Source organism: Lepidochelys kempii, chromosome 6 (assembly GCF_965140285.1).
Source record: "Lepidochelys kempii isolate rLepKem1 chromosome 6, rLepKem1.hap1, whole genome shotgun sequence".
NCBI lineage: Eukaryota > Metazoa > Chordata > Testudines > Cheloniidae > Lepidochelys > Lepidochelys kempii.
The window spans coordinates 29,758,915-29,766,787 of NC_136385.1; positions in this window are offsets into that span (position 1 = coordinate 29,758,915).

A 7,873-nucleotide genomic window follows, 5' to 3' on the forward strand; every position below is an offset into this window, starting at 1 on the left:
GTTGAACTGCATACTATGGGTCAGGCATATCATCTTAAGATCATTTCCTGCACAAGCTATTATTAATAATTTGTTATGGGTTGTTGCCTAGAAGTCCCGATCAGGGAAGTATTGTGCCAGGCACAATGAAATCATGATCCCTGCTGCAAAGAGCTTACGATCTAAATATAAGATGAAACTATACTGTTTCCCAACATTATTAATAGCACACCAGTTTCATTATAGCTAATACATTATTCCCAACACTTTAATGTCTGTTTCTATGGTATCAAAATAAGTGATAATGTAAAATGAGTATTCCTCCTAAGTCTGGTACAATGCTGGAAATCATGGCTTGGAACACAAAAACTAAAATTCTCTGCTTATCATAATGAAAACACTAACAGAACAGATCCTCACACAAACACCCTCCATTTGGAGAAACAGTATGTCAGGCAACCATTGGAGTCACTTTGGCTGGTTTGTGAAGGAAAGAAAAGGAATACAGGATGCAATGAGCTGATGAGCTGATAAACTTGTTCTTGGAATATGGGAGTATCTTTTTTGTTGTTGTTGCAGGAACTGGATTCCTCCCTCTAGTTTAGGATTACTTTTCTGACTGATGCAGGAGAGATTGTGATGAGCCTCATGAAAACAAACATTTTGTTTAAAGTACAGCTTTAGGAAATTTGTTAATAGGAAATTTATTGCAGTTTTGATTTTTTTTTCTTTAAAAACATGCTCACAGTGAGCATGAACAGAGTTCAATAACAGTCATGTGATCATACATTTACCCGGTCAGGGTTTGCAAAACAGAACTTCAGGGATTTTTGTGTGTGTAACAGTGTGGAAATGGCTTTGGTGAACAATGTCTGTGGGTTATGAAAAGAGAGAGAGAAACTACCTCTTAAGAATTTGGTTTTTGGTCTGATAATGAAGTTTTTCCTTCCATATTTTCCCCCTTGGTGGACTCCTATGCAGGGGGAGTCAGTGGATCCAGGTAGCACTGACCTGAAAGCTAGTCTCTCTAGGCTAAATAGTCAATGGTGGTTCCCAATTACATGCACTCAGAGCCTAATCCAAAGGACTATGAAGTCAATAAAAGTACTTCAATGGATAAGGCCCATGATGGTGCATGTCAGCCTCAGAGTATGCTATTATTTGTATTACCATAGCACTCGGAGCTCCACTCATGGACCAGGGCCCCTTATACTAAGTGTTTCACAAATCCAGAACGAAAGGACGGTCCCTTCCCAAAGAGCTTATATATTGGTTTACATTACAATGGCTATCTTAGTAATATGAAGGGCTAGAAATATTTATGTAACTGAACTCTTAGCAGCAATCTATATTCTTCTTATCCAATGGTGTCTATTGTCCCTAGTTACAGGCTAAAGCAGTAGTAACAGACCTCTGATCTCCAGGTGCCTCTCAGAACATGGAAGCCCCATAAGCTTTCCTAGTTTGCAGCCCCAAGATCTGCTAGAACAAGCTATGTTTTCTGATAATATAGCCAGGGGTGTACATTCTGTTTCAGACTTTCAAATCTATTATTAATACTAAAGTGCCTGGGAACAAAACCACTGAGGAAAGCAAAAACAGATGTGTGATCTAGTAAGTACTAGAGATGCTTTATTTAAAGAATCATCTGTCAGGCATTCCTTGGTCTGCTCCTTCCTGACTTCTCATATTCGTTATTTGGAGCACTTTGTTACTGAAATCCAGACTACTTTCATATGCCAGGGCCTGTGGGATTTATCCAAGAAAATGTTATAGAAAATGTTTATTTTCAATTACATCCATCAATATTTGAGTTCAATGACACTCCTTTCGGTTTCTATACCAACCAATATGCACATATTCTGTTTTTTCTACCCAACTGTATATAATTTATACAAAGAAATCTAGTGCTTTCTCCTTTAGAGGGCAACTATAAGCTATTCCTCCTTGTACCAATTTTTTTTCCCAAAGCCCAGAGAAATCTCGAAATTACCTCATCTCACTTCAGCAGAACTCCCATGATGACAATGTGAATGGGCTCAAGAGTAGCCTTTGACCCTGTGAAGTAACTAAACATTTGGACCCTGATCCTGCTATGAGCTCCACACAGGTAATTGTCAGGCCCTTAATTACCCTCATCTATTATATGATCAGTAACTTATTATCACTTCAGCATTACTCAATGAGAAAATATGCTCATCTTAAGAACTACTGCTGTTTCTTCCCTTTTTTGTTTCTCTCCCTCTTCCCTACGTATGTCTCTCCTCCTTTCTTCTTTCCCAATTTCCACCCCATAAGCTTCACTTCCATCCTCTTCCCCATTCCAGCTGCTAAAATGATCAAAGTGAAATAGTTAAAACTGAAACATAGTGTGCCATGTGTAGACTCAGAGTTAACACCATGACAAAATGAATGGGGGACAATGCAAGTTCACACCAATGCTTTAGGCTCTCTACAGATTCAGGAAGATAACTGTATCTGTTCACATTTGGAAGGTTTTCTTCACAGCCATGAGTGTTAAAAACTTTATATGTAAGATTAGAGTCCATCACATACATACAATCGAACCTGATCAAGACTGCAGGTTTACTAATTAGATTTTTTTCCAGTAGCTACCCTCCTCCCCAAAAAAATATTAAGGGTGAGTCACTTTTTTTACTTTTCCAGCCCAGAAGTGGTTCAAAAATCTAAGTTTTTAAACCACATATATTTGTATTATTCTTCAAAATCAACTACAGGCATGTAACCAATCAATGGAGATTGACAAGAATTGCAAATCTTCCAATTAAAATAAATAGAGTAAACCCAGTCCATACCAAATAAATCCACTAATACTCTAGTGGGGAGCTAAGATGAATTGACTACAACTTCAAAAAATTGTGCCCCATTTCTCTGTGTAAAATGCATCTACAGTTACAACAGATAGTAGGGAATTATCTGTGCACCAGTGATTCAGTTACCACATTTGTCTCAACAAGTCCTGTTAACTGCAGTACTGCTCATCTAAGACGAACAGGGGAAGGCTGGGCTTGTCTCAGACAAGCAATATGCAAGAACAAAGATTGCATGCAATTAAACATTTGAGTTGCAAAGCAGAATAAAAGCAGGACAACTACGGTACAAAAATCTGCTCAGAATCATGCAGACACACGAATCCATCTGAGCCTTCAGAGGAAACAAACTGCAGTTGTAAGGACAGAGGGAATGAGAGCACATAGAGGGAACAGATATCAGCCCAAAACAATGTGCTGCCCAAGATAGTCCTTTCTTCTCCTCACAGAAGAACAATGCTTTCCGAGGTTCCGAGTCGATAAGCACAAGAAGAACTGGATGCGGAAACACAAACTGAGACTGAGAAGTTATACATTGGCTGTCAAAGCGACTGCACTATTTAGTTCAAGATTATCAAAAGTGGCTGGTGATTTTGGGTGCTCGGCTTGACACCTTCAGGGGGCCTGATTTGTGCAGGGCATTTCTGAAAATCTAGCCCTATGATGTGGCAGAGAGGAGTGGTTAAGGAGAGCCTGTAGGCCCAGTTAGCCTTATCCCCACTATACATGCAACCAATGGCAAGCCTGGAAGTGGAATAAAATGAGAGAACCTGGCTCAGTTTAGGGCTGACCAGCCAGGACGGAGGACAGAGCTCTGCCTCTCTGCCTGAAGGGAGCATTGCCTGTAGAGATGTGAGGAGATGGGCTTGATAGCCAGAGCAGCTAGACTCCAAGGACCAAGTGATGCACTAATAAGGGACTGTTTGTAAACCAAGCTCGAAAGAAACAGCAGAGGCCCTGCATGGGAGGATTGGTGGGCCGACCAGTAGTGAGTTAGCTTTGCTTTTTGCTAAGCCCCTCCAACTCCTGCAGAAGGACATAGGACTGAAGGGACAATTAGCTGGTGGGCTGAAGCCCACCTCAGTGGACACCAGAGACCAAGACTTCTTCTGGAAGGTCCACAAGGGGTTGCTGCTCCAGCCATGCCACTACAGCCCCCTTTTATGATCTCTTCAGTGGGGCACCCAAAAGTTACAGCACCTGAAATCATCAGATACTTTTGAAAATCTTGATGTTGGAGTGCAGGTACTTTTCAGGCCACTGTGAGGTCAAACCAAGCCATTAATGAGTTCATACAAGCTATTCTACTAAAAAAAGTGGCAATCAATATGTTAGATTTTCCCATAAAAATACACCAGCAGCAACAAGCAATACACAGATTTTATACCAGCTCGATTTCCATTGATCTTTAGGAGCCATTTATTGCACACATTCTCATTACTCACTTACTAATGGAATATTAACAATTCCTTAGGGTCATTCTAGGGACATGGGAGCAGTACTGGGAGTGTGCTTTGCACCCCCATTCACCTGCTATATTAGGTACCAATATAACATTGAGGACCCTGCACAGAAGGAAATAATCAGATCATGGAATCAGAACCTTTCATTGCAGTAACATCATTTGCAGTGGCGGACAACTTTTCCTCTCAAGCTTGGATTTCCAGGCCCCTTTCTGATACACACAGCTAAGTTTGATGCAATGAAACTAAGTTTGGCTTGTACTAAACCTTAATTTTTAATTAGTATTATCTTGCATTTTTTTATTCAGAATTGGTCAGGCAAAAATGTTGGTATTACAGCTGTTCAAAAAAATCTGTCAAGATATTTCTTGATAGAGTTTTTTTTAAGAAAATGCCCGTTTTCATCAATGTTTGGGTCAAACTGAATTTTTTTGGCTCTTGGTCTAAAATTTTCAGTTCAAACAAAATTTGCTTTTTCTATTTTTTTAATCTAAAATTTTCACAGGGAAAAAATAATTTCCCAACCAGCTCTCATTAGCATGATAAAAATGCTTCTTTAAACATGTTGTGAACTTAGTGATAGCTAGAGCTGGTTGAACTATTCATTTAAAATAGATTATGTGATGAATTTAGCCCTTTTTTTCTGTTTTCAGGATCAAATTGATCCTGGTTTTTTGCAAATGCATTTATTATTTACCAATGTTCAGAGAATAGTTTGCATACAGAGAATAGTTCCCAACAGAGTGGAAACATGGACTAACCAAAGACTATTCCATCAACTTTATACATGTTGTATGAATATTTATGGGTTAGGGATTGTTTTCTGGCTTTATGTGGGAGATAGCTTACCTACAGGAATGAAAGTTACCAGGGGGTGATGAAAGCAAATTCTTAAGCTTGTAACCAATTTGGTGAAGGCTCAACCCTGGAGGAAATTGCCAATACTTGTTTGACTTACTTGGGTCATGCCGACAGAAAAGAGTATCAGCTTTGTTTATGTATTTCAGGGAGGTGGCTTAGCTATGCCTGCAGAAGAACTTCTTATGCTGCATCCACACTAGGGGGTCCTGCTGCCGTAGCTATACTGGCCAACGCTCTGCAGACAAGACATACTCCTCTCTCTCTCTCCCCAAAATCTCCTCCTGGGTGTCCTGCTGCCACCTCAGACGTAATTCTCTGGCCCACAGCTTTGTCTGTGAGTGAGCACACAAAACAACTGAGGACAAGGTGTCTTCAAGCCTTCAACTGTCTTTATGCTCCCTAATCCTGGGTGAGCTGTGCACCAGGCCAATCCCCCACTGTAAATCAGAGCAACCCAAAGGCTGCTGTAATTTACACTATCTGCCAGTGGCCCCCTACAGCAGCATTTTGACAGCCGAGGTTTGCCAGGGTACAGATATAAATCACATATGTTCCTTTTCCCCAGTCACATCCCATGCACTGGCACCCTGGGAGCGGGGTTGGCATATGAGCTCTTCCACTGGCTCTGTCACTAGATGATCCCTTTACACTAGATTGTTCTTCCCATGGTAGGCTATGAAGGGCAGTGCAACATGCCCACAGCACAGCCTAGGGATGGCTGCGTCCTAAAACTGAGTTTATTATTTTCCTCCCAAGCCCTGCTCCTCTCGTGCTCTGTCACTACTGACAACATCAACCTTCCACTTCCCCCAAGCTCACAGTCTTGGTGCAATCTTTGACTCAGTTCTTTCCTTTTCGGAGTCTGGCTCTTGCCAGACTTGTTGATACTTTCTCTACAACATCTCCAGAATATGTCCCTTCCTCGCAGTTCCCATTGCCCAAACACTTGTCCACACTCTAGTTATCTCCCATATTTATTGCTGTAACCTCTTCCTTTCCAGCATCACCATCTCCTACCTCTCAAATATAGGTCAAATAACCAAAGATTTCAATTGGTTCTGTTGCATATTGTCTTGTTAAACCATGAAACCTACCTAGGATAAAAGGTAGGCAAATTAAAATAATTTCTTTCCTTCTCTACTCTACAATCTAGTCCAGCCCTCTGGACTAGATGACCTCTTGAGGTCCCTTCCAGCTCTGTTTCTATGATTCTACATTCCTTGCCCCTCTTGATCAAACCTGACTGCTGATAGAGCTTGTCAGAAAATGGGCATTTCCCCCCTCCCTCTCCCCCCCCCGAACATATTAATGAAAATGTCAACTTTTCATCAACCCCCACACCTAAATTTGGGTGTTTGTTTTTTGACCAAAAAGGCAAAAACCAAATGTGCAGAAAGCCAACACTTTTTGTGAGAAATTTCATCTAGTCAAAAACCAAATTTGCTTTAAAAACAAAGCAAAACCCCTACCAGTTTTCATGGATTTTTTTTTTTTAACTAACCTTATTGTAGATAGCTCTTCTCTCTTACTTGCTTTGTACTGTTTTCCATGTCATACCATACCCCTGGAAAATTCTTCCAATCAATGTATCTCTCTGCCCCAGTGGTTCTCAACCTGTGGGCCAATCAGCACAGAGCTGCAGCCCATGTGACATCCTAGGGCCATACAGGTTGTACTGGATGCAGCCCACATAACACACTGTGGGCCACAATGGTAAATAGGTTGAGCCACACTGCTGTACCCTCACCTCCACTAAGAAGCTCCTGAACAATCATCTGTTCCATGCTGCTGTGACCAAACAATGCTGTGTTTATCTGCAGGTACTTGTTCATTTTGATATTGCTGTGTACTCACCTGTATCCATCTGTGCCATTAGTCTGTAAGCCCCTTAGGCAGGCATTCCACTCTTTGTCTGACCCTCAGTTTTGTAAAGCACTGGGTACATCTAATGGCACTACGGGCCTGAGAAACTCCCACTGACTTCAGTGGGCTTTGTATTAGGCCCTTTAAGAATAATTAACAAAATAAAAAGTAAAATGAAAGATAAATGCAAATAAAATTATTCTTAATAATAGGTAAAGGGGGAGGAGAGTAAGAGGGCAATAGTGGGGAATGAAATTATTCATGAGGGACAGTCACAACACCCAGGACTCTAGAAACAGTTTGCAAGAGTTGTGTCTGTAGATGTACATATCCAATAAGCCTGTGTCTTTATCTTTTTATACTGCATTTAAGCACGTTAATTAAACGCTCCCAGTAACCTGGAACTCGGCTTGTTCCTGTAACTTCATTAGTTGGCATGCTAGAGTGCTGTGACTGGTGTTTTGCTTGGCACACCATTGAACTGCAGGACAGTGAATAATGAAGGAATTAAGGAAGGGTGAACCAATTCGGGTAAGTGAACATGCTCCTTCACCTTCAAATCTTCACCCATTTGGAATTGAACTGAAACCAAACCTTTCCTGAGATCATTCCAAGGCACTCACTTCTGGCTTGCAGCAGAGACCAGAGGTGCCTGAAGTCTCATGAGAGCCTTCATTCTTGTGAGATTTCCAGCTTGTTTTATAGACTCAAGATGCTCAGGTGAACACTAGAGGGTTTGGATGCCTGGCCAAACCGTTCCACTAAACTTTTTGAGGTGCCCCACCTCAAGGAGGAATTTCCAATAAGGACAGATGGAGGAAGGATGTGGTGACCTGCACAGCTTTGGAGAGGATGAAGAGGGAAGGCAGCATGTCC